Here is a 27,197-nt window from a genome sequence, read left to right as displayed (position 1 = left end):
CGGCCCGGGCGCCGAGCATGAGCCGCCGCCGGCGCCGGCCGCGCGCTGCTCGGGGCCCGACTGCGGCGCGAGGGCTGCGCGGGAGCTACGCTGGCCCGGACCGAGGTAGGCAGCGGCCGCCGATCCTCAGTCCCTCGGTCCCTCCCTCGCTCCTGCGGGCCGTCCCCTCCGGTCGCCGGCGCGGGCAGGGCGGGGCGTGCGCCGGCCCGGGGTCCCGCCCGGCGCGGCCGTCGTGGGGCCGGAGGCGGGCTCCCGGCGCGGGTCGGGGGACGCGCGTGGAGGGCAAGTGGGAGCCCAGCGCGGAGTTGCGGAGAACTCCGCCCCGGGCTGGACAGCGCCAGGAGCCCCTAGTCTCCTGCCCCTGCAGGGCACCGGGCGGTCTCAGCCAGGGCGTGGCGGGAGCTCACTCAGTAGGCGGGCGCGGGCACCGGCTGGCAGGTCCGCTGCCCCGGGCCTGGCTTGGGGGAGGGGGCCGGGAAATCTGAGGAGCTGGGGCTGCGCAGTTGGAAGTTTCCATTTGCTTGTCTGCATTCTGGGCCCCGTGGTGGCATCTCATGCCCTTGCTGTTTGGAGAGGAACTGGGCCGTGAGCTCAGCATTTGAGGGGAAATGGCCAGGGCCAGGGCCACATGCCCCCTCTGCAACATGGGCAAGGGTCATTTGAAGGACCGTGCTCTCTTTGCCCCAGGCCCTTCTAGCAAGGCCTGGGGCTGGTGCAGCTGGTTCTGGCCTGGTGTGTGAGTGGAGGGGGCTCCTCCTGCCTAGGGAGGGGCACGCAGCAGGCCCTTGCCCCCTGCATCCCTGGCTGTTTCAAGTGCTGGAACTGGTGGATATTTACAGGGGGCTGCCTGCCTTTTGGGAGCTGCCTGGGGGCTGAGATGTGGTGGTGACTGGGGTACCCTCTGTCTCTGCTTAGAGCTGTGAGCCCCATCTGGTTCACCCTCCCCACCTCTGTCATTCTTCTCCCACCCTCTGGAGCAAGAGAAGGGCCCAGATGGCCACCTGCCCCAGGAGCCCAGGATGTAGAGTCAGGTTGGCATGCAGGGAAACCTCACAAAGGCAGTGGTCTATTCTGCCCCTCAGGGGTCTCCCACCTCCCTCTGGCCACAGTCTTGCCTGTCCCAGCCTAGCCTGGGTCTAGGCCCTTCCCTACCCAGACAGGAGGCCCAGAGGGCAAAGCAGCAGCTCCTGTTGTGAGAAGAGAACCAGGGAGTCGGGAGACAGCAGGTCTTGACTTCTGAACCATAGGCAGGCTGCAGGCCCCTCGGAGACTCAGTTTCCCCATCTGTAGAATGACACCATGATTTTAGTGACTTCTGAGGGCACTTCCCTCCCTGACATCCAGGGACGCTTTGCATTGGAACCTCAGGACCCCAGACCAGAATAGGAGGAGGGGCTCCAGAGTGGGAAGAAGTGGAGGACTCGGCTCGGGGCACGTGAGTGGGTTCTCTGCCCATCTGGCCTTTCTTTATTCTTGTGGACATGGGTCACATAACCCAGCAGTCCTCTGGGCTGTCATGGGCCTGGGTAGGGGATGGCAGCTGAGCCAGCAGGCCCTGCCCCTGGGAAGGGAGTGAACAGTGGAGACCTGCATGCTGACATCCTCCCAGGGCAGCTGTGGACGCTTGTACATGGATCCTGGGTTTGGGAGCACAAGCAGGTGCCCCAGGTATGCCATGGGGGCCTGAAAGCCAGCCAGCAAGTTTGTTTTTCCCTGGGAAACATCCTCGAACTGCCAGCCTGATGGCTCCCGTCCACCTGGCAAATCGTGGAAATGGAACAGTTCACACAGAGCAGAGGGGTTTTTTGGTGTAACTTAGCAACCGCAGGCAGAGGAGGAGGAGGGAGAAATACTGGCACCACCAGCATTTGTGTTGGGCAGGCCTGAGCAAGCCAGGGGCTAGTGGGCTCAGGCTGAGGTGGGGGTGGAACCCCAGCACAAGTGGCCACCCCCCCCACCCCGCCTCCGGGCAGTGGGAGGGGCCTGGGCCCACCTCCACCTGGCCAGGTGAGGATCAGACCCACTAGTTCCTCCCCTGGGTCCTCCAGAGAGCAGTTGGAGGCTGGGATGCTCAGGTGTGGCCTGGGAGCCCCTGAGCACACCCATCTCTTCAACTGTAGAATAATGGGCCGATGGACAGGATTGGAATAGCTTTGGTTGATCTTAGGTTTTTAGCCACAGAACCCTGTTCTCAAGCTACATGTTTCACAAAAGCCAAATCTGTCAAACAGGCCAAGTGAAGGTGCAAGGCTAGGAGCAGGGGCCACTGTGCTCGGAGTTGGGGTACTGGGGCCGGCTGGTGTAGGATGTGCATCTCTGCATGACCCCACCCCAGAAGAGGGCCCCCCGGGATCTCCAAAGGGGCTGCTGGGAGTGGGTCCCAGGATCATGGTGGGCGAGAAGGACAGAGATGCAGATCACAGCCTGTCCAGGTGGCCGTGACTCAGTGTGGCTCCCAGTCCTGGCCCGTCCCTCCTGCTGCCCCCTGCTGGGTCTCCTCCTCCCCGCACCCCGCTGTCTCTCTTGAGGCCATCTGCTTCAGCCCTGGTCCGCTCTGGCTGTTTTTCTCTTAAAGCTTCCAAATGCTGAGCAGAAATCTGCCTCCTGTAACTCCCACCCGCTCCAGGCTGCCTCTCCGTTCCTTTGCCCTCGCCTGCCCACCTCCCTCCTGCGGATGAGTGTTTACTTAGCAACATCTTCCCGGCAGAATCTGAAGAAAGAGGCAGGGAGGAAGGGAGGGATGCCCATCATCACGGGTTGCTGAAGTGGCAAGGAAGCTGCCAGGCCTGTGGTCGTGGGGGGGAAGGGCCTGTGACAGCCACTAGTCACCTGTCAGGGCCCCTGACCCATGGGGCTCTGGGGAGGACACTCTGCCCTCTTTTCAGAGTGCATGCCCCTCACCTCTTTCTGGGCACAGAGCCTGGTGCTGTGGGTGTGTGTCAGAGAGTTGACGTGAGGATGCCCAGGCCTGGCACAGAGTGGGCTGGCCACTATGGATCCATTCAAATTGTCCCTGTACTGGGGACACTGGGTCCCAGCCACCCTGAAGCAGGGTTTGGGAGGCTCCGCAGACGTCAGCCTGGCAGTGGTGTGGCGGGAACCACAGTAGGGAAAGCTGGAAAGCCCTGCTGCATCCTGGCCTGCTCAGATTGCGTGAGTGGGGAGGGACAGGAGGCATGGAGGAGCGGGGCTCCCCAGGGTGGGTAGGGCTGCGGGAATTTGCCTCCTGCCAGACGGGCCTCAGGCCCTGTCAAGAGAGGCTTGTGAGAGGTGTCTGGCCAAGAGTATGAAAGTGTTAGGATCCACACGGAGGCCGGCAGGGGCCAGGGCGGGGCGAGGGTGTGAGTGCTGCCTGTCCTTGTCCCTACCTGAGGGTCGACAGTCAGATGGCTTCAGGTGTCTGAATGCCCCCAGCTGCAAAAGCATTTCCTAAGAACCACATAGGTGCTTTTGAGCATGATTCGGGGCAACACCCAGTGGTCCTGCCCCGGGAAGCTTCTCCCCACCTCACTTAATTGAAGGAAAGCTCCTGAGGGTCAGTGCAGTGATGCCAGGACGTGGACACAGCACAGGAGAAAAGAGCCTCTCGGCCTCCTTGCCACCATGAGCACCTACACTGGACCGGAGACAGGCTGCGGGCCTGTGCTGCTCAGGGTGGCAGCAGGAGCTCGGAGCCTGCTGTGTCCCTTCTGAACGGGCTGTGGGCTTCTCTGTGTGCCTGGTGAGTTCAGGGAGGAGAGGCCTGAGGCTCTGCCTGGTGAGTCTCCCTGACTCTTCAGAGGAGAGCACCCCATTTCACACACGTGGTGAGCACCCGGAGCAGGGAGCCAGCCCCAGGGGCACGGAGCTGGCATGCAGGGAGCTCTTAGTTCCACTTGTCCAGTTCCTGCATCACCTCCCCACAGGTGAGGTCTTGCAGCCCGAGCTGACAGGCAATGGCCGCAGAGGTGAAGCTGCTTGCATACAACTTCTCCCAGCTTCAATGCCACAAACCTTTCCCAGCTGGCTCCCCCTCCGGCTGTTTTCCACCCTCTCTCCTCCCCTGTGCAGGCTGACTTTGAAGCTGTGTTCTCTGCTTGCTCACTCCACATCCTCACTTCCCACTCTCTCGCAGCCCACTCCAATCTGGCACGCCCCCTTATTCCAGCAAACAGGCTTCAGAGGCCCAAGGACATCTCTGGCCCAACAGGCGTTCACTGCCTCTGCTCCCGGGCATTCATCCCCTGGGCTCTGCAAGCCTGTCCCTGGGCCTCCATGTCCTCTGGCCTTCCCGCAGACCTTCCTGCTGGCTCCTTTCCTGGGGCACTAGTGTCCCTGTTTCTCAGGACCTGGACCCAAAGCCTGTCCTCCCCAAACATGGCTTCCATTCCGTCCTCGGTGCTGGTCCCGTCCCAACTCATATCAGCCCAGCCTGTCCTCTGGGCTCTGGCAGCATTTGAGCCTGTGTGAGCTGGATTTCTCCCAGGTGACCACAGGCAGCCTGTCCATGTCATCGTGCCCGGAACCTTGCCTGCCCCAGGCTCCCCATCTGAGCAGTGGGACAGCCAGGGTCGTGCCTCTGCCAGGTCGGCCCTCTCACTGATGGAGTTGTCAGTCAGTCTGGTCCACCCACCCTAGACCTCTCTTCCACCCGCTCCACCTCTCCCTGCCGCAGGTCCAGCTGCCCTCCCCTAGCCTGGACAACTGCAGTGGTCTCTTCTCCTGCGATCCCTTCCCCACACCACAGCCAGGGGACCTTTTTAACCTTCTCTTTGTAAAAATGCCTGGAGACTCCTCCCCTGCAGGATTCCCTCTCCCTGCCTGGTCAGCTCCCAGCCTTCCGTGGGGTGCTTTCCTGCACAGGCGTGCTGTGCCGGGCGCCCTGGGCCTCTGCAGCGCACTGACCCTGTGGAACTGTCTGTGATCCTCTGGAGCTGAGTCTACACTTAGGCTGTTGGCCCCAATTGGACCCCCTGCTCTGAGATGGTGGCTGTGCTGGTGGACTCAGCACGCGTTCGTGAGATGTGTGTGAAAGTCTGTGAGCTGCTGTGTGTGGCAGGGCAGAGAGGTGCAGATCTGTGTTGGAGAACGTGTGCGGGGGGCACCTGGCCTGGGCCACGCTGCTGTCCCCCTTTAGGGAGAGGAGAGGGGAGCAGACTCACAAGCTCTGGGACAGCAAGGGGGGGGGTCTCTGGGGACCTGGACCTGTTCAGGGAGGAGGAGTGGGGTGGGGCTGGGAGGCCAGGCCTCTGCCTGTTGTCACCACCACTTCCGTTTCTCCAAGTGTCACCCTCAGACTCTACCTTGAAGAGAGAGTTCTCCCTGGATCCGGTTGCCATGGCAATGCTGTTAACAAAGAGTAGCTTCCATGGAGGAGGCTGGCTCACCCAGAAGCTGAAGGGGCTGAGAGAAGGTGTACATTCTGATGGGTTTATTAGCGGAGACTGATTCCACCCCCACCAAGGCTGCTCCAATCCCATGGGCCCTTCCCCCGACCCACTCTGCCTGTGGGGCTCTCTGGGCCTCTGGTACCCAGACCCTCCCAATGTGAATGTCAAAAGCCTGGATTCCATCTGGGTGTGGCCTGGATCCCAGCTACAGCTGGGTCACCAGGACAGGTCCAGAGAGGCCTCAGACTTGGGGTGTGGGGGGATGTGCCCAGCCCTGGCACCAGGCACTTCCCAGAGTGAGGAGACCCATTTTGTCGCTGTAGAAACCCAGGCTCACAAGCCCAGACTTCTGCCTGGGACTCCCCTGAAGACTGGTTTTGTGCCCAAGCCCCTTCTGGCTGTGAACTCTGAACCAGCCCTCCCTGGGTTCCTCCTCTGAGGTCTTGACTAAATGAGGGAGTAACATGTAGCACTGGGTGACAGCCTGGAGCTCGGCAGCCCTAGCCATGCTGACTGGGAGGGTTGGCTCTGGTTGCAGGGACCCGGGTTTCTGCCCTCAGAGCTGGGAGAGGGAAGAAGGGCAGGAGGCTGGGCACATGGACCAGCTGGGGATTAGGGTTGGATGAGGTTGGATGCTCACACAGAAGGAGCTCGCAGAGTTCTTTGGGGAGCCTCCACAGCTTTCATGAGTTAATCACTCAGAGTTGGCAGGAGACTGCTGTCGATTATTCATTTTATTATTGTTATTAGTAGTGGGTGGCCCCTGCTGGGCAGATGAGGCCAGGAGTAGGAGAACATCAAGGCTGCCCTTGGGAGAGGGAGAGCCCATGTCCTGTTCACACTGCCCATCGCAGGCCAGGGCCCGTCCCTCTCAGCCCACCATGGGAAGGGGCCTCCCATGCCATGCGCCCCTCCCTTCTCTGGCCTGGGAGCCCAGCTCACCCCCACTAAGGGGAGCGTGTCTGACTGCATCTCTGTGAGTGCTCGCTGCTGTGAGTGACTTGTGAACACCTGGGCTCTGGGTCCCTCATGGCTGGGTCAGCAAACGAGGGTTCTCAAGGACATGGGAGGGAGGGTTGACAGTGAGCAGGCCTGGCCAGGGGCTGAGCTGTTGTTCCTCTGGGAAAGGCCAGAGCAACCAGAACCCCTTCCAAGAGTAGGCGGCCCACATGGGCGGGGCCTGGGCGGGAGCCGCCCACAACCTGTGCGTTACCCCGGACCACGCCCCCGACGCCAGAGCCGCTAAGCAGCTCAGGGCACAGGCAGAGCCCTGGGAACGCTCCTGGAAATTGCCTGCAGACTGGCCGTAGAAACACCTGAAGAGCTATCACAGAAACACTGTGACTCAGATCATGTCTTCTCTCTACAGTGCAGTTCTGACAGAAATTAATAACAAAACGTAACTCTAAAAAGTCTAATATTTGGAAAATATAAAACACGTATAAATATTTAGTGGATCAAAGAAGAAATCATAGTAGAAAAATGATAATGGAATTAAATGATAAACATATAATGAAGGATACTTGTGGGACACCGTTGTAGTGGCACTGCAAATGTGTCACCAGCTGACCCTGTCTGGAGAGCCGACGTTCTTTGAGAAGCCATGTCCAGGTGCCTCCTCCTTGGCCCTGGAAATGGGAAAAGGGCCAGGAAGTGGGTGCCTTGGAGGAGTTAGAGGCAGAGGCCAGGCTTGCCCTGAATTGCAGGGGTGCCTGAGGGCGGTATGGAGTCCCCTGGCTTCTCCTTGCAGGATCAGGCCAGGCCGGGTCTGAAGGAGCTGCCCTGCTCATGATCTTGCAGAGCCCAGGGGCTTTAAGGAATGTTCTCTGGGCAAGGTGGCCACCAGGGTGTGGCTCCAAGTCAGAGCCATTCACAGCCCTGGAGGGGAGGATGCCAGGCATGTCCAGAGGTTGGGCTGAGACTTTGAAGAGCTGTTGTTATGTGAGGTGACTGGGGCACTGTTAGAGGAAGAAAAGGGAGGGGATTTCCACTGAAGGACCAATGTGAGGGAAGGGCCGAGCTGGCAGAGTGGAGAGAGGAAAGAACGGCAGGCAGTGCAGTGGAGGCCAGAGCCCTCAGACCCCCGTCCGTGCTCAGGACCTTGTTTTGCTGGGTGTGTGCATGGCCCGTGTGTGTGTGTGTGTGTGTGTGTGTGTGTGTGTACATTCACACGCCAGCTTCAGAGAGGGGTCCCTGACCAGCCTTCTGTCCCAAGGACTCTGCTGTGCATTTCACTAATACGTGACTTCATTTAATGCCTCAAACATTTTTTTTAAAGATTGGCACCTGAGCTAACATCTGTTGTCAATCTTTTTTTTCTTCTCTTTCTTTATTCTTCTTCTTCCCAAAGCTCCCCAGTACGTAGTTGTACATTCTAGTTGTGAGTGTCTCTGGTTGTGCTATGTGGGACGCCGCCTCAGCATGGCCTGATGAGCCGTGCCATGTCCGTGCCCAGGATCTGAGTGGAGTGTGTGAACTTAACCACTTGGCCATGGACCGGCCCCCCCCAACTTTTTTTTAATGCTGGCATCATTATACCAGTCTTGCTGATGAGCCTTATGGGTCCGGAGAGGGGGCAGAGGCAGAATTTGAACCCAGGTCTCTCCTCTGTGTGAAGGGGCACTTTGGAGAATGGGTGACATGTTTCTTTGGTGTCTTCCTTCATCCTCATGTGCCCTTCCTGCTGCCCCCTCCCTGTGTCTGGGCCCTGAGCTGGCACTCGCTCCTTTTCCTGCCTTTGACTGTGACTTCCCCCTGTCCCCAGTGCTTCCCTGAACTCACTCTGGCACCTCAGGTCTCAGCTTGGACAGGTGTCCTGGCAGGAAGCTTCTCCACCTTCTGGGGCTGTTGGGATACCCTTCCTCTGGGCTGTAGAGCACCAGGGACTTGTGATGGCAGGAACTAGTGTGTCCTGTGTGCCAGGTGCTCTTCTAAGCACTTTGCCTGCACCCACTCATCTCATCTACTTCTTTGAAGGGATGGCTTAGGTCAGATTCCCCAGATGCAGAGCCTGAGACAGGGATTCTGATGCAGGGGGTGTAGAGGGTGTGCTCTCAAGAGTCAACTGTGAGGGGGTGAGCAAGCAGGGTATGGAAGGGGAGGAGGCTGGACAGGGGGCACTTTCAGGCCAAGTCTCACCTCAGCCTGGCCAGTGGGAACTCTGGAGTGTAGACTACTTGTCTTGCTGTGAGGCAGCGAGTTGGGCTCTGGCCCCCTGTGCTGGTCAGCTGTTAGTTGCTGGCCCTTTCAGTCCTTTGGAGAAGGTTTCAGGTGTGAATGACACACATGCCCCAGGCCGGTGGGGGGTGCCTAGAAATCTGGGTGGGCCCCAGCAGCATGGCCCCAAGTGCCAGTGTTACCAGTGCCGCCTGCCTTCCCAGCAGCCCCTCAGCTAGTCCGTCAGGGGCTGGGACGCAACCTCAGGTTCGGCCTGCTTCCGCGGTGGTGGCCTGTGGCCTGGCTCACATAGCACTGGCCTCCTTGCCGTGATGTCTCATCTTTCCAACGTGCATCTGCATGTGTCCAGGTCTTCTGGTCTGTGCTGTTCGCTGCTGGGCACCAGGACCGAGTGCTCTGCTGGCACACCGAGGGCCTCTGTCAGTTTGTCCAGAGGACTGACTGACAGTCACAGTTGTCCGCTCTGGGCTCAATGGCAGGAGGCGGGGTATGCCAGGGATGGGAGAGCCCACCAGACTTGAGAGAGGGTCCCAGCCCTGGGTCAGCAAGGGTGGTGTAGGGTGAGGAGCCCTGGCCTGCACTCCAGCCCCAGCCACTGTCTCATCATCCACCCCCAGTTGTCCTGCCCAGGCCTGGTCAGCTCCCTGGAGTCCCCACACAGGCATGGCCCACAGCAAGGGGGCCTATGAGCTTTTCCTGGCTTCTTGCAGCCTGGCTCAGGGGTGACAGCATACATTTCTGGCCTGGAGAGACCACCAGGTGTGGAGAGGCTGAGCCGAATGGGCGGACAGTGAGAGTCAGCGTGGGTGTGGCTGGCACAGAGATGGGCTGTGGGCCTGGCCCAGGAGAGTGCCTGGTCCAGCAGCCCTGCTGGCTCAGTAGCCCACCCACACCTGTCAGCCCCTCTGGGGCTCCCTGCCATCTGCACACTTGGCCTGCCCAAACCAAGCTGCTCTTCTTCTTTCTAACCCCACGCCACTCCTTATCATGCTCTCCTTGCCTCCCCCTCGCACACTTTGAACTTTTCTTCCTCTGTGCTCCAAATGGTCCTCCTATCTCCCAGGAATGGTCCATGAGGGCCCTAAACCCCCTCAGGAGCTTCCCGCCTTGGTGGGGACAGTTACAGGGGTCTCTCCAGGGCCTTGGACATCACTGAGGTGCAGCGTGATGAGTTTATAAACCGCAATGGGGACCAGTTCTGTTCTTCAACTGGATTTACTTTTTTAAAGATGTTATTTTTTTCCTTTTTCTCCCTAAAGCCCCCCAGTGCATAGTTGTATATTCTTCATTGTGGGTCCTTCTAGTTGTGGCATGTGGGACGCTGCCTCAGTGTGGTTTGATGAGCAGTGCCTTGTCCGCGTCCAGGATTCGAACCAACGAAAGACTGGGCCTCCTGCAGCGGAGTGCGCGAACTTAACCACTCGGCTACAGGGCCAGCCCCTGGATTTACTCTTTTAGATACAAAATTATAAGTCAGTCCATTTGCACAGTCCTCACTGGACCTGTACAAGTCTGCAGGGCTGTGGTAAAATGTGTCTCCATCAGTGCCTCAGCCACCGGGCCCCTGGAGCACCCTTGGGTGGAAGGCCCTCCCCGCAGCACCCGGCCCCTGGCCTGAGAGGACAGGGCACCTGTCACTGTGGTGGGAGGGGCCTGGCATGAGAGCAGCCTGCTAGTGAGTGGACGTGGCTGGCCAGGCTCCAAAGTGCTTCCTGGGATGCCGGGAAGGATCACTCCAGTTTTCATGGATCAGCAGCGTTTTCCATGGAAAGTTCTGGGGGAACTGACATGTGATGCTGCCCTACACCCCGAGGTTCTAGATGCTGGAGGACCAGGGGTCCCCTCTAAGGACAGGAGCTAGGGCTGGGAGGATGGAGACTGATCCATTGGAAGTTCCAGAAAAGGTCACTCCTTTTTTACTCAAGGTCACATGGCTAAGAGGTTTCAGAGTCAGAACTGGAGTCCAAGCCCCCCTGCCTCGCAAACACAACATATAATGAGGTCAAGGCGGGGCGTGAGCCCCCTCCCACTGAAGGACCTGTGGCCCTGTGAGGTGGAGGAAGAGCGAGTCTGCGGAGGGCGGTGGCCTGTTAGCCTAACCTGCCCATCCGCACTTCCTCTGGCCACCTTCTCCTGACTAGACTCAGCTCAGACCCGCCTCTGTGACCTGACCCCAGCACTGTGTGGCCCTGGTCTTGCCCCAGGAAATGCACTCTGCACCTCTGGTATCAGACATAGTGTGGAAAGTGGCTTTCTGGGCTGTCCGCTTGTGGAGCTGAGGGCAGTGGGCACCAGGTTGGCCATGAGGACGAGGGTGGGGCAGGCGCAGGGAGAGCCATGCCTGATTCCTGACCCTGCTCCTCCCCCTGCCTCACCAGGAAGGTGTCCTCACCCTGCCCCTGCCTCACCTCAGGCCTCCTAACAGGGCAGGCTCGTTTGGCAGTGCCAGCAGTGGGCGTCCCCACCCGTGAATCCCCCACCTCAGTGTTAGACACCCCTAGACTCACCTCCCAGATGATGCTGAGTTGAATTAAACTGAACCACGCCTCAGTTTCCCCATCTTTCAGTGGTGGGTTGACTAGAGCAGGGTTTCCAGAGCCCTGGGTCTCTGGGTGGCCAGAGGCAGGCAAGGCCTCTCTGAGAGTGCTCCCATGCATGCCCACCGACTTGCCCTGTCTCACCCCTAGCAGCTCTGAGCTCACCTGTGGTGTGCGGCTTTCATCGAGAGTCAGAAATGTTCTCCCACTATAAGCTCCAGAAACCTTTGAGCCTCTGCAGCTCTGATGTTGGAGGCCCTCTTATCCTGGCCAGGCCCGCTGCCCTCTCCTGAGGGACCTCTCTGCCCTCCCCAGGCTGCAGCCATGTGCCTTGGCCAGCAGTGCTGACTGCCTGGTCTGCCATGCCCTGGACGGTGGGAGGAGGGTGGCTGTGGCCCCATAAGTCTGTCAGTCCCAGCTGGAGCACACCTTTTTCCAGGCCAGCAGGGATGGCCAGAGCCAGGCCCATGTGTCCTCCTATGGGAACCCAGTGAGGAGGAACCTGGGCTGCAATCAGACATTTTATTGCAGGGATAAAAATGATCAACATTGACTAATGCAACAGACACCAGGGCTGGCATTGGAGGATGGGAATGTGTATGCCCCAGGTCTCCTTCAGAATGGGGAGGACGCAGTGGACTCTGGAGCCTGTCATTGCTTAAGTGCTCTGTCACTTACTGCCAGGGCAAGAGAGGTGGGGAGGCCCAGGCAGAAGAATGTTGCCTCATAGGACACTGGTGCTGGACAGGCCTGCAGGCCAAATAGGACAGAAGTGGGGACTGAGGTGTGGAGGAGGGTGGGGGCCCAGGTGCCTGCGGCGTGAGGTGGATGTGGAGGGACACTTAGACACAAGTGGGTCCAAGGTGGGCATGGAAGTTGTCACCCGTGTATTGGCAAGGCTCCAAGGGGCTAAGAACCGTGCCTGAGCCCAGATGGCCAAGAAGTGTCCATTCAGGGTGTGGACCCAGATCTGCCCTTCCTCACTACATCACTGCGACCTCTGGACCACATGGGACCCACGTTCAGAGATATCTGATCATCACCCCATTCACTAAGGTGCGGGTGGAGAACCTGCATGCCAGGCCCCGTCCACTCTCTGGGACTAAAGACAAAATCCGAAAATAGATAGAAAATGAACGTAACAGGTAATTAGAAAGTGACTGGGGGAAGGAGGGAGGAGTGCTAGGGGCTTCTATTTAGCTGGAGGGACTTGGGCAGCCCCACTGGGCAGGCGGAGCTTGAGCCAGGCCCTGAAGGAGGGAAGGAGAAGGAAGCTGCGGGGGCATCTGGAGGCAGGGGGCTCCCCGCAGAGGGAAGAGCTAGTTCCATGCCCCAAGAAGGACATGTGCTGGCGTGCCCAGGAACTCCAAGAAAGCCAGGGGACATGGGCCAGGGCAGGCATCAACTGTGGGCCATTGATTATGTGTCACTTGGGGTGAGCCAGTGGACTTGTGACTTGACTGGGGTCTCATGCCACTGCCATGGTTCGTCCGTGTCCATGTGTGGATGGCTCTGACAGCAGGGCACCTGATCAACCACACCAGCTATGTTCTCAGTCTCAACCTGGACAGCACTGTGCCTCCTCCAGGAGAGAGCCTGTGGGGTCTGTTTGGAGGAAGCAGCCGAGATTGATGGAATTGCACTGAGTTTGGGGTCTCCTGGGAAGCTGAGAGAGACATGACCTGTGTGTGGCCATGTGGGCAGGGACTCTGAAAGGGCCACTGTGGGTGACCTGCTGCACCTCACCTTCTTTTTCCCCCTCCTCCCTTTCGCTCTCCCCCAGCTCTTTCCCTGGGAATCCTGCTAACCTCCTCAGAGGAAAACCCTGCCCCCTCCTTAATTTACAAATCCCGGTGTTGTCTTTATTTTAATAGCATTCAAAAAGTAAAAAGGGTCCACGTGGAGCTTGCGTCTCCTCCCATCCCTGGCTGGCTCTCGGCTCCTCTCGGTGCCAGAGGCCCTGTTGTTACCTGTTTCCTGAGCATCCTCCTGACATTTCTGGTCCATACATGCGTGCAGTGTGTTATTCCTTGTTACGCACGTGGCAGCAACGTGTCATGGGCCATGGCCTTGCTTTGCTTCTCTCACTTCGCAGAGCACCTTGGATTCCCTATCTCTGTGTGCATAGAGTGGCCTAGCTGTCTTTAACACCTGCGTGGTCATCCACTGATGGATGTACCACAACTCATTCATCCAGGTGCTGAAAGGTGGCCATTCAGACTCTGTCCATTCCCCTTTTATGAGCAGTGCTGGAGCCAGCATCCTTGCACATGTATCATTTTGCATGTGTGAGCATATTTGTAGGATAGGTCCCTAGGAGGAGAATTGCAGGGTGAAATGGAGGTGCATTTGTAATTTTGATAGATTTTGCCAAAATGTCCTCCACACCTGTACTAATTTATACTCCTGTTGGTGACATACGTGAGCACCTGTTTCTCTTCCCCCTTGTCTTTGCCAATCTGATAGGTGAGAAATGATATCTCGTTGCAATTTTAGTTAGCATTTCTCTTAGTATGGATGACACTGAGTATCTTTTCATATGTATAAGATCCACATGTATTCTCTTTTTAGTGAACTGGTGTTTGAATTCTTAACACAGTATTTTTGTTAGATTGATGGTATTTTTCTTATTGATTCATAGCAGCTCTCTACACAGTAAGGAAACCGACACTTTGGAATATGAGTGGCAAATCTTTTCCCCAATTTATTGTGTTTTCATTTTGTTTGTTATGTTTTTTTTTAAAGATTTTATTTTTTCCTTTTTCTCCCCAAAGCCCCCCAGTACATAGTTGTAGATTCTTCGTTGTGGGTCCTTCTAGTTGTGGCATGTGGGACGCTGCCTCAGCGTGGTTTGATGAGCAGTGCCATGTCCGTGCCCAGGATTCGAACCAACGAAACACTGGGCCGCCTGCAGCGGAGCGCACAGACTTAACCACTCGGCCACGGGGCCAGCCCCCGGAACCATAATTTTTTTTATGGTTTTGTAACATATATATTAGGTTCGAACTCTGTGAAATTACTGAAATTATAGAAAGTAGGCAAAAATGTTCCCTACCTGTAATTTCATGGGATTCAAACTAACAGAAAGGCCTGCTCTACTTTGAAACTATTAAATTCTCATGTGTTCGCCTGGGTTTATGGTTTCATTTTTCAATGTGAATATTTGATCCATCTGGTAGGACTCCAACTTAATTTTTTTCCAGATGGTCACCCATTTGTCCAACACCACTTATTAAATAATTACCTTTTCTTCACCAATTTGAACTATCACCGTTATCCTGTACTAAGCTGCCATTTTTATTTGGGGTTATTTCTAGACTTTCTTGTTTGCTTCGTTGCTCTGACTGTATATTCACGTGCTGATACCATGTTTCAAAATTTTTTTTTTTTTGAGGAAGATTAGCCCTGAGCTAACTTCTGCCAATCCTCCTCTTTTTGCTGAGAAAGACTGGCCCTGAGCTAACATCCATGCTCATCTTCCTCTACTTTATATGTGGGACACCTACCACAGCATGACTTTGCCAAGCGGTGCCACGTCTGCACCTGGGATCCGAACTGGGGAACCCTGGGCCGCCAAAGCGGAACGTGTGAACTTAACTACTGTGCCACGGGGTCGGCCCCCATGTTTCAGATTTAACTTTTATTATGAAAACTTTCAAATGCACTGAAAGGCAGAGAGAATAGAATATGAACCTCCATATCCCCATTACCCAGATTCAACCGTTAAGATTTTGCCAGCCTGCTTCACGCACGCATTTTTCTTTCTCCCTTCCTCCCTCCCTTCCTTCCTCTTTCTTTTCCTTTCCTCTTATTCTTTTCCTTTTTGAGAAGTATTTAAGTCAACTCCCTGCCCTTGATAATTTGCCCCAGTATACTCCAGTGTGGATCTCTAAAAAAACAAGGCCATTTTCTAACAAAACCATGTGGTCATTATCACACTTAACAAAATTAACAGCAATTCCTTGCCATCATCTAACACCCAGTACATATTTGATTTTCCTTAATTGTCGTGAAAATGCCTTTTTGCAGTTGGCTTGTAAAATTGGTAACCAAATTAAATCCATGTGTGGCATTTCGTTTTTATTTTTCTTTAGCCTCTTTAATCTAAAGCAGCACCCCCCCCCCCACCTTTTTTAAAGCCATTGGCTTGTAGCAGAAACTTGATGAGTTGTCTGTAGAATGTCCTATTTTCGAGACTTGTCTGCCTCCTCACAGTGTCATTCAACTACTTCCTACACTCCTAGTATTTTCTCTAAACTGGAGTTTAGCTCAACGACTTCCTTTTACAGAGGTTGAGGTTATTTTGGCAAGAATGCTTCATGGTGCTGCCCTGTACTTTGCAGGAGCCTATCGTGTCAGGTCTGGCTGCAGTGTGTGTGAACGTGGGGGCAATGGGCCCTTGTTCCCTGGCGTCCATTTGGGGTCCTTCTGATGTTTTCAACCATCGACCACTGTCTGAGTCAAGGATCACATCAAAGTACCTTTCTAATTGTTCCTTCTGAATGCATTTGTGGAATTCTTCCATAAAGAACATTTCTTCCTCAACCAGGGCTATTTGGTTTCCCCAAAATCATTTCATTAAATAAAGCAGGATAAGTGCTAAATTCTTTCCTTTGCCAACATGTGGTTCCAACTCATCCTTGCAATTTGCGCTGTCTCCATAACTCACCACCCTTGCCTGACCACACTCCTTTCATCACGTTGCCTTTACCATCTTTTTTCAGGCACATCCCTATGTTTACTGAAGTATTCCTCTGTCTGGTAGGACTTAGCATGCCTTGTTAACTGTGCTGCTATTTACTATGGTTGTCACTGAGGCTCACTGTTTCCTAGTTGTGATGTCCCACCTATGGGGGTGGTTGGGCCAACCTGGTTTTCCCATCAGTTCTCATGTGTTGAGGGGTGACCTTACCGCAGGTGAGGTTTTCCCCCCAGGATGCTAGATCTTGTAGCAGAAATGCCTGCACATTTGGGAGGTTGATGAAGAGCATGCTTGGAGGGAGGCCCGCCTGGGAGGTGGGGAGAAGTGCATCCCAGCCGCCTTGCCCTCTCTCCATCCATGGATATGAGCCATCTGTGCATTAGGAAAGGGTGGGAGGGGAAGCTGAAGAGTCCTAAAGGGCTCACCATGTCGAAACCAAAGAGGTGCCATTGCACGGTTGAGAACATTAGGGAGCGACGGACAAGTGGCACCCTCATGACATGGCAGAGTTCCCAGCTGGAGGAGACGTTGGACCCAGAGCATCGGGGGTGGTGGGGCACACATAGGAGCTGGCTATTCACCCTGAAGGGCCTCAGGAGGTGAGGACGTGTGACGCAGAAGGGCTTCCGGAGCCGATCCAGTGCAGCCCTTCGGGGCCCAGACCTGGGCCTGCGGGAAGGCGGGGCCTGCGGGAAGGCGGGGCCAGCCCAGAAGATCCCTGGGCAGAGGACCCCAGCCCCGTGACCCACCACATCCGCGCTGACTTTTGGGGATCTGAGCTCTGCCCCTGTGTTGCTGTGCCTACCTTCAGGGTGTGATGAAGACCCTGCCGGTGGTTTGATGCCTGTATGGATCATGGGCAGTGGGTCTCTGACTCCATTGTCCAGAAGAACCCGCTAGGAGTCGAATCCACACCGTGGAGCCGTCCTGCCCATCTCTTGCCTAGAGGCCTCTCCGGCCCGGCCTTGCTCCAGCGCAGCTCCTGGCTCCAGGCGGGGGCGCCGACAGCGAGAGTTTGTTTGGTGGTGCATGGACCCAGGGTTCCAAGTGTTCAAGCGGCCGGCCTGCTCTTCCCTCCGCTCTCGCAGAGCGTGCTCCTAGGTGGTGCCCGCCCCAGGCTCCTGGCTGAAGTTTGTTGAATGGAGTGAGCTGGCAGAAGCTGCCTCCCCGGATGACAGGGCTGTAGCCACCGAGGCAGAGAACTGGCGGCCGCCTGGCCTGCTGCACATCCGATTCTACGCGGTGCTGGGACGTCTGAGGCGTGCGACCAGTGACAGGGGCTCTGCTCGGTTGGGGGCCAGAGTCTCCCTTGAGATGAAGTGTTGAGGATATGGTGGGCAATGACAAGGGCCCAGAAGCAGGAGGAAGCGGCTTCCGTGAAGCTCCCAGGATCAATGTCCCCGTGTGTGGCGCGGTGCGGGGCGAGGGCCCAGCAAGGCCAAGGCTGCCGTCGTTGCGGCTGGGGTGCTCCTCCCAGCGGTGCAGCCTTCACCTTGAGCCACCCGCTTCCTAGCCCTGCCCAGCCTGTCAGCTCGGGCTGACCCGAGGCTGCCTCTGCCCACGGTGCCTCCTTGCCCCTGCTTCTCAGGCCCTCACCCAGCTGTGCTTTTAGATTAGTGGTTTTCAAAGTGCAGTCCCAGGACCAGCAGCATCCTGGTCCTTAGCCTCTGGGACCTTATTATAAATGCAGATTCCCAGGCCATGTGGGGGATCTCCTGAATCAGAAACTCTGGGGGAGGGGCTGCAGTGTGTTTTAATAAGCTCTCCAGGGTACTCTGAAGCCTGCTAAGGTCTGAGAACCACTTTTCAAGACCAAACATCCCAGCCCAGGAGTTCAGGCCTGGACAAGACTAAGATCCCTCTTGGTCCTGGAGCCTTCCCAGACCGCAGCCCGTAGTTCTGAGCCCACTGAGCTCTACTGAGCGCACACCTGCTCCCAGATGGGGACCCACCAGAACGTCGAGCCGCGCTGGCATCTGGAGGCTCCACACTCTGGGGCCTGGACATGTGTCTGACCTTCGAGGTCAACACAAACGGGAGCTGCTCTTTTCATCCTGTTTGCTTTGGTCTCGGGAGAGCTGCCCAGTGGCATTTGGCTGACTCTCAGCATCAGTCATGGCGCAGAAATCGTGGGGCAGAAATCTCCCCCAGACCCGGTGGGCTGCGCCCTTGGGTTGACCTTCGGGGCTGTGGTCTGTGCCTTTACCTAAAACCTTCTAGGGGAGGTTAGTCCCTGGCCCAGGGCCAGGACGTGCGAGCTCACTTCCCAGGCCACCCCTCCCGGTCACCCCCCCACACTCGGCTCAGACAATCACTCGGTGTCACTAGACCCGGTTACTCAGAGCGCAGATGAATCAGACTTCCCGTAACTGGCATTCAGGAGCTCGGGAGCTTGGAAGGGTTTCCAGGACACTTGGGGGACTGACGTCTCTTGTTGGCATTCTCTCCCTGCCTGGGGCGAAACAGCATCCGGGTCAAGGAGCCGCTGCATTAGAGGGAGATAGTACCTGGCAGAGACCTTCTTTAAATGAATCATTTGACAAAGGATCCCTGACTGTGGGCAGGATGAGAGGGAAGGCCATCACTCTTTGGGGGCACTTTCATACAAGATATTTCATCCTCACAGAGCCCCTGAAACAGTGGTCTTCTCCAATTCTACAGGAGCGAAAAGGAAGCTCAGAGAGGCTGAGAAACCCAACAAAAGTCACACAACAGTAAGAGTCAGAACTAGGACTCAGACGGTGTCTGGCTGTCCCCAGACCCCCCAGGCCGTCTCATCAGGCAAAACACAAGCCGTGGCCTCCAGTAGCAAGTGCACGACCTGGAGGTTGCCTCCCCCCAAAATACAGGGAGAAATATTTAGTCATTCGATAACAAGTTTAATTGATGTCTTTACCATGGGGTTTGCTGGAGCCGTAGTGTGTTCACGTGGTTTCTGAAGTTTTGGGAAGGGAACAGAGTGAGTTGAATCTCCACAGCCTCCTGGGGAGGAGGGACGGGTGCTCCTGGATTCCGTGTGAAGGGGGCCCTGGGCCAGGCAGCCCCAGAGGCAGCTGTGGGCCAGGGCTCCAGGAGTGGGGTTGAAGGGGCTGGGACCTGGCCCCTGACATGCTCTTCTTGTCTGCCCGCAGGCCAGGCAGCCTGAGCACATGGTGCTGGACGTGCCTCAGCAGGGAAGGCATGTTCCGTGGTGTGGCCACAGAGACCTCAGCCTGGCCACCCTCCTTCCACCCAGTGGAGGGCCAAGGCTGCAGCACACCTCGTGGATGGGGGCTCCTTGTGATGAGTAGACAGCCCTCTACAAGGTGCAGGGAGGTCACTGGGAGACTCTGTCCACCCCGAGGACCCAGGCTACAGTTCCTGGTTTCCTTTACCCTGCCCCAGGGCATAGCGGGGAGCCCTTCATTAAATGCATGGGGCAAATGAGGGGGAGAAACGTCCCTAGGCTGCCACCGAGAGAGCTCACAGCGTGGATCTCACACGCCCGGCCCCTGCCCACCCTGGCTGAGCCTCCAAGCTCCCATCCTTCTCAGGGTCCTGGGTAGAAGTGGGTGAAGGCCAAAGGGGGGGGGGGGGGCGACAGCAGTCCCTACCTTTCATAGCCCAGAGGAAGTCCCAGGTGGAGGACAGCACATTTAATGCTGCGAAACTGCACTTCATTCATTTACCCATGAGGCGGTGCTTGCTGTCTCGGGAGCCCCAACCTGCTGCCCACCAAGCCTTTCCTTTCACCCCTCCCCACTGTCCCCATGACACCCCCTCCAGTGGTTTCCACTCCACTGCAGAAGCCATCCCCCTCCCTGCCCTGCCCACCCTCAGCCCCAGCCTTCTGAGCCTTTGCTTACCCACTGACTGCTGGCAGACAAATGCCTCCCCTCCCGCCTCCTGCGAGGCCATCATCCTTGCTCTGTGCCTGGGCCCCCAGCCTCGCCCTGCCCTCCAGTCCACTCCCCAGGTCTGACCCCTGGGAGCCTGTGCCCTGGGCCAGTTCAGGTCCAAGCCCTGGAGCTGATGCCCTGGTAAGGCCCTATGTCTCTGAGCTGAGGCCTGCCTGGGCCTTACGGAGCCTGGCCCAGCTGGGCCCTGCCCTGAGGCCACCCTGACTCCAGCTGGGGCGCAGCCTCAGTCCCTGCAGTGCCTGCCCTATGCCTTGCAGCTGTGCCCCACCCTGGCCCCCACCTCCCACAGTCACCACATCCTGGACTACCCCCTCATGACTTCCACCTTCCTTCCCCCACAGCTGAACCACCCACCCGTCCCCACCCCCTCCCGCGGGGGGACAGAATGCTACAGAGCCAAAGTCAAGAAAACTCAAGCCCAGACCGGTGGTGACCTCTGAGGCCTTTTCTGTGAGCGGGAGGAAGAAGGAAAGGAAGCTTCTGCAGGACCCCTGAAGCCCCTGCCCCCCTCCCTCAGCCCTGCCTATGGCCTGGGGACCCCAGAAACAAGCCAGCAGGCCTGCCCTCCCGCTCTGGAGGGCACGGGGGGCTCAGTGAGTCAGGCCCAGATACACTCTGTGGGGCGAGCGCCTGGGGGTGTGGGCGGAGGATGTTACGATGCAATGAGAGGGTCCAGGAAAGAGTATTGAGGGGTGCCAGCAGGTTCTCTTTAGACTGGAGGTTGTCCACTCAAACATCCAGGCCTGTTGCGTTCCATTGTGCTTTCTCTCCATTACTGGCGTAGCAGATGGGAACTCGACCTCCACTGGTGAAGGCCTGGCCTCTGGGGCGCCCTGCCGTGGCTCAGAGGCCCTCAGCCCCCCAACCCGCCAGCAGGTCTGGCTTCTGGTCTGTCTGCAGCACCCCGACAGAGCTGGCCTGTGAAACAGCAGCCGGGGTGATTTCTCTGGCTGCCTTTGCTGGGTGGGGTAAGGTGGCCAGACACACCTTCCTCCTCTGGTTCCCACCACACAGTGGGAGCCACACTCTGGGCCACCAAGTTCAGCCCAGAGCCAAGGCCCACAGCTTGGCTGAGCCCAGGACAAGCAGTGTAGCACCTCAAGCCTTAGTTTCCCCATCTGTGAGGCAGACAGCCAGGCTGAGGCCAGCCCAACTCTCCATAGGGTGCGAGGGGGCTCAGTGCACACTGCCCAGCTGGACCCACTCACGAGTCCCCCAGAGACTGTCTCCCTGAGTCCCCCATGTGGGTTGGTCAGTGGACTTCCCTTGCTGTCCTTCTCATGGGAGGCCCAGTGGTGTCCATCATCCCTTGCGAGGCCCGAGTCCCTTGACCTGCTCAGCCCTGTAGGCTTTTGGAGGTTTTGGGGGCCCCCTCAGGGCAGGGGTGGTGGGAGGTACCAGGGACGCCAAGTGGAGGCCTTGGTGAGAATGCCCCAAAGGGTCCTGCCTGGGGGCTGCTGGGGCCCTACTCCATGTCTTTCCCGGATACTCACACCCCCAGGCCCCGAATCCCCAGCACTGAGTACCCGCTCAGGCCTAGGCCCTCCTCCCTCTCCTTCATGTCCAAAGTCGGGGGGCCAGGAACTGGGGAGACCACCTTCCCATGTGAGCCCCTCCAGTGGCAAGCTTAGGAAGCATGCAGGCATTGAGGGTGCCACCCTACGTTGGAACCCAGCTCTGCCACCTCTTGTTGTGCACAAGTGGCTGCCCGCCTCAGGTCTCAGATGCCTCCTGTGTAAAAGGAGGTGACCTGTGAACTGAGTTCCAGGACAAGGTGATGCTGCACCTCGTGGGGGTCTGGGCGCTCTGTGGCCTGCCCTCTCCCTGGTTCTCCCACCTGGCACGAGGCCGCTCTGGCTCCCAGCCCCGGGCCCACATGGGCTCCACCCAGGTCAGTCTCTGAGGGTCCAGGCCCAGGAGGGCATGAGTTCTGGCCGACCCAGCTGAATGTCGCGGAGCACTGCTCAGCAGGCCCGGCTCTGCGTGGTCAGGACAGTCAGTGGGAGTGGGTTCCTTGTAGTCAGGTCCACGCTGGGTCACCTCGGGGGCCTCCTGTTGCACAGTGCTTCCCCCAGGCAGGGGACAGGTACACAGTCTCTACTATAATCAATCTGACAGAGGTGGAGGGACGGCGCCTGAGGAAGGAGAGAGAGAGAGACAGAGAGATGGAAGGCTGGGTAGGCCTCCCTAATTCACATGCAGGAGGTAGCTTTTAGTGTTGCTTGGCAACCAGAGGAGAAAGGAGGGTGTCAGGGAGGAGTCCAGACTGCACTGGTGCCCCAGCCCCACTCTAGGCTAATCTTCCTTGGGAAGGAGGGTGTCAGCGGGCAGACAGAACTGGAAACCAGACCCCAGATGGCGCCAGGCTCTCCTTCCAGGGCTGTCTTCCCAGAGGAGCCAAGGATGACGGGGCTCCCGGGAATGGCCACAAGCCTACCACCTGGGGGTCCTGAGCCAGAGGCTGGGCCGCCCCCTGCCCCCAAGCACTGGGCTCCAGGGTGCCCCTCATGTGGGAGTCTGGGCTTTGGTTTCAACTTTGACCCTGACTAGTTTCCTGTGTCCTTGAACAGACTGCTTCACATCTCTGACCTCAGTTTGCACTCCTATAAAATGGGCCGGTCACACTCCTCACAGCAGTTACTGGGAGGAGTAAATGACAGAACTGTGTTGTTTCAATCCCAGGGCCATTCAGTCCTCAAGGGCATGCTGGGCATCGAAGAGTAGGGCTACAGGATGCAGGAGGGTCTGTGAGGAATGGTCCCCGCCCCCAGGAGCTTAGTCTAAGAGATGATGAAGGTGACAGGTCCCCCCCGACTATCCTGGACCTTTGGACAAACTGGACAGAGGTGCAGCCCTGAGACTGGATCAACATGGGGTCAGCTTTTCCCCCCTCAGCCTGCACAACTGTCCAGGTCATCCCCAGGGGGGTCCAGGCCCACAGTGGCAAGTGAGGCAAGGGTGATGGCAGTGGGCAGAGCAGGAAGGAGTGACACTGAACAGGCGGCCAGCCCGGGGAGTGAGGACGTCAAAGTCAGCTGGGGTGAGGGTGTGGGTGGGTGTTGGCTCCTGGGAGGGGCCTGTGACATTGGGAGGGTTTTCCTGCATCCACGTGCACTTCCCTCCTGGCATTTCCACTTCAGCCAAGCCAAGAGCCTGTACTGGGCTGGGTGGGGCTCAACTGCTGTGCCTGAGGGGACTTCCCAGGAGGGTGCTGGAAACTCCAGCACCTCCTGGTTTCCTCTCCAAATGCCTGGGAATGTGGTGGCCTCTGCCCAGGAGGAAAGTCCCCAACTTTCCCTGCTGGGTGCTGTGGCCATGGCTGTGGGGTGCAGGAGCCTCCAGTGGCACTGGGGGTGGGGGCATAGAGACTCACTCTCCTATCTGTATGGGACAGTGCCACCAGCCCTACCTGGGCATCCTATGTGGTCGGACCCCAACAGGGACATCCCAAGCATCACTTGTGTCATTGTTAGAGTGCCATGAAGAGGCTGCCTTTTTTGGTCCCTCCCTTTAGCTACAATTTTGGGGACTCCAGGGAGAACCCCTGCTTGAAGCTCACCCCACAGTGCCCTTGAGCTACAGCAGTGGTTCCCGACTTGCTTTCGCAATAAACACTCTGCTTAGGAAACATAGCCTTATGGAGGGGCCCCACCGGAGTAACCACTGAACGAGGTGCCTGCTGGACCTCCCAGCAGCACCATCCCCCCCCTCCTCCTGCAGCTCAGGGACCAAGAGACCTGGAGTCACAATGGTGTGACCTGGGTGTGAAGGTGTCAGTTCCGGGCCCGCCAAGGAGGAGATGCTGATAGGACTAGACTAGACATACAAGGGAGGGAGGGAGCCGGAGCGGGTGGCCAGCAATGCCGTTGTGAGCCCTGAGCTGGAAAGGATAGGATGGGAAGGATGAGGCAGGAAAAGCAGCAGACCACAGACTGCAGCCCAAGGTCTGGGCCAGGCTGATGGAGCCGAAGGAAAGGGATCTGTTAGGGGAGGCCTGCCCTGGGCAGGAGTGGTGTGGGGGCAAGGACAGCCCCAGCACCTTGCTGTGGGAACAGCCCAGGGAAATGTGGCTTCAGCGGGCACCATGGCAGATCCAAAGAGGCAGCAGCTGGGGGCCGTTGGCATGCGGAGGATCAACAGCCCCTCACAGCTATCTTGGTGCCATTGTCACAGTGGGGGTACCCCGAAAGGACCCTGAGGGCAACCTCCCTCCCGTGCCCACTGCTCTCTCTGCATCCCCTCCAACTCCTTGGAGTCCCACATTGGGTATTCTTGTCCAGCTCACTTCCTCCTTGGACAGCTGGGCTCATGGAAGGCATTTCTGGAGGGATGCACATTCATTGGGTACCCAGTGTGCCGACCCCTGCCAGGTTCCAGCACACATGTTTCAGTCCTCACAGCAGCCTTGCAGGATGGGGAAGGGGGTGCCAGACCCAGGCCCTGCTCCTGAGGACAGAAGGGACAGGCAGGTGGAGCTGTCAGCTGTGTGCATGTGGTCGCAGACGGGCTGCTGGGCATGGGCAGCCTCCAGAGCCCATGTCCAGGTGAGCTTGTGCCATGGAGTCCAGGAGGCGTGTGAAGCCCCTTTCCAGGTGCCCCCAAGGCCACAGCCTCTCCCTCCGGTGCTCTGAAGCAGAGCTGTTTGCCATGGCCCCAGGGATCTGCGCAGGGTGGTTACCCTCACAAATCACCACAAACTTAGCGGCTTCGATAACACATCCTTATCATCTTACGGTCCTGTGAGTCAGAGGCCAGAGCCGTCTCAGCGGGCTAAGATCAAGGTGTGGCTGGCCTTCCTCTCTGGAGGACGTGGGGGAGGATTGTTTGCTGTTCATCCAGGTGTTTGTTCCACCTGCTATAGGACTGAGGTCCCCATTTCCTGCCGGCTGTCAACTGGGGGCCCCTCAGCTCCTAGGCCTTGCACATGGCTCCCTACGCCACAGACCCAGCAGCGGGGTGTCGGATCCGTATCTCTGACCTACCCTGTTGTCACGTCTCTTTCTCTGACCATAGCTGGGAAGGCTGCCTAATTTTATGGACTCATGTGATTCAACTAGGCCCACCTAGATGATCCTCCTCATAGCAAGAGCCTTAATTTAATCATGTCTGCAAAGTCCTTTTGCATTGTAGTCTTTTTACCAAAAGTCCCTTTTGTCAGATTCACGGTTATGGGGATCAGAGTATGGGCATCTTTGGGGACCATACACACTGTTGAGAGCCTGGTCCCTTCCGTGGGGCATCAGGGAAGCCTCTCTCAGAGGGGCCTTGGGCAATCACAGCCCAGGGCAGACATGGTTGGGGCTCCCCTGCAGCCAGCCTCCCTGGTTTGAGAGGATCAAGCCCCAGCACCCCCACCATGCCACAACCCCCCAAAGTGGGCCTTTCTCGGGGCTGGGTATGCGATTTCCTGTCTGGGGGATAGACACCAGACAAGACATGGTGGTCTCTCCCATGCTTGGGCTCCATGTGAACTCGGTGGTCCTGAGGGCAGGGGGCTGCGCCCTGGGAGGAGAGTTTGGGAGGCACATTTGCCTGCACATTGTGCAGGTCCTGTGGGGGTTTAGAAGATGAGCAGTCGGGGGAGGGGGAGCACCTGCTCAGGGCAGGGAGCCTGTGATGGGGGTCGGGAGGCTCCCCGGGGGTCTGCTTTCAGGGTGTTGGCACCCAGAGAGCCCCAACCAGCCACCCCTGCCACAGGGCAGGAAGGGCAGAGTCCCTGCCTCAGCCAGTCCTGGTCCTTCCTGCAGGCGAGTCTCTGGACACACGGTGAGACGGAGCCCGCAAGCACGCTGCAGAGGTGCTTGCTCAGCGGTCTACTTGATTCAGGTGGTCCTTGCAGCCCGAGCCCAGAACGGGCCTCCTGTAGTGCTGTGCAAGGTCCCCAAGCTTGGGGCAGGAGAGGGGAGAAGAGACCTTCCAAAAAGCAAGAGCACTGTGGATGCTTCATGTGCGGCAAGAGATCCGAGTTCAGCGACTTACCCAGGCCAAGCCACCTTAGCCAACATGGGATTTGAACCCCTGCTGGGGGGTCTGACTGAGGCCTGCCTCCCCACCCCCGGCCACGATGTCCATCCATTGTCTATGTGCACGGGCTGCCCCACTCCACCCCACCTCCATGTGAATGTTCTGTGAAGCCCAGTATCCCTGCCTGGCGGCCCTCTAGCCACAGCTTGTGTACTTTTCCCTCCCTCCCCTTCTAGAAAGGGCTGCTGGATGTTGAGCCTGACCTGTCTCGAGGCCTGCCCCCCCACCCCACCCCACTGTCAAAGCCCGTGACTCTTGGGGTTGAAATCCTCTGCCTTCACCACGCCTGGCTTGGGGAGAGTTGGGTCTGCTCCGTCTTGGGTGCCCTGCTCCACCTGTTGACGCCTTTTGACATGGAAATGTGTCCCCTGATGTAGAGAGTGTTTGTGTTGGGGGGCAGTGCCATGCACACGCATGGGAGGGATGCCCTGGTCAGCTCCGTCTGCTCCTTGGAGCCTGATCTGGGCAAGTCTCTGTCTGGGCCTTCGCAGCATCAGTGGGGACAGGTGCCCCTTGTGTCCCCATCCAGAACTCTGACACCATACTCCATGGCCAAGGCCAGGTGGAAGCTCGGTGCCACTCCCTTGTGTCCTTGGGGGTGCTGCTATCACCCAGCCAGGGACTCCCTGCTGCCTGTTCCCACACTGTCAGCCATCAGACATGTCGTGGGGACTCCCGTGGCACAGCACCTTCACCACTGTCCTCTGAACCCGACGATAATGAGAGGAAACTAATACTGTGAGGGTTGGGGGGCTGGTCCAGGCCACTCTGCCAGAGGCAGAGCTGGCCCAGAGCACGGCTTCTGTTCTCATCCAGCAGCACCCTGTCCACGCTCACGGTCCAGGCCAGGCTCAGAGACAGAACCCAAGGTGCCCATCGGGCTGAGCAAGGTCGCTGAGCTGCGAGTGCTGAGGCAACGACCCAGATTTCTGACAGTCCTGATGGGACTGAGGCTCTGCAGCCACCGCACCAAGCACATTTCACAGTCTGCTCAGGGTTCGCACAATTAACAGGACTGTGCTGTGTGTCCCGGACACGTTTGGAGGTGAGATGGCACAGCTGTGGGCTCTGGGTTGACATCTCAATTTTCACAGCTGCCTGCGTCCATCACACATGCCGACGCCTCCTGCTCTGTTGCAAATGAGGAACAGTATATCAGTCTTTGTGGCTTTTTCTTTTCTTTTCAATACATGTGTGGGTGTGTTCCTGCTCCAGCGTTGGTGCCTCCGGGAGAGCTCCCTGTAAAGCCCCAAACCACGGGATAGTGAGGGGGCAGCCTGAGAGGGGGCAGCATGCAGCAGCACCCCACACTGGGGAGACTAGGGGACCTGCCTCCGAGCCCACCAGGACACTTCTCCAAGTGCTCCACGGGGCTGCTACAGGCTGATCCATGCTGCGTGCCGGGACTGGGGCAGGAAGGGAAACCGAGTCTCAGCAATGGGGTCACAAACAAGTGGAGCCAGGCCCCATCCCCAGAGCAGCCTGTTCC

At 57.8% G+C, this 27,197-nt stretch overlaps 1 protein-coding gene across 1 annotated transcript in view; it reads left to right on the top strand.

The window, feature by feature from the left end:
* Nucleotides 1-6: 6 nt before the first annotated feature.
* Nucleotides 7-27,197, top strand: part of RASGEF1A (RasGEF domain family member 1A) — a 78,682-nt gene continuing 51,491 nt past the window's right edge. Inside the window, exon 1 of the mRNA XM_046654334.1 lies at nt 7-105. The gene's annotated coding sequence lies outside the window, so the exon portion shown is untranslated. The remainder of the gene's footprint in view (nt 106-27,197) is intronic.

Source organism: Equus quagga, chromosome 2 (assembly GCF_021613505.1).
Source record: "Equus quagga isolate Etosha38 chromosome 2, UCLA_HA_Equagga_1.0, whole genome shotgun sequence".
NCBI lineage: Eukaryota > Metazoa > Chordata > Mammalia > Perissodactyla > Equidae > Equus > Equus quagga.
The sequence above is the reverse complement of the archived record's forward strand: the minus strand, read 5'-3'. Positions and strand labels throughout refer to the sequence as shown.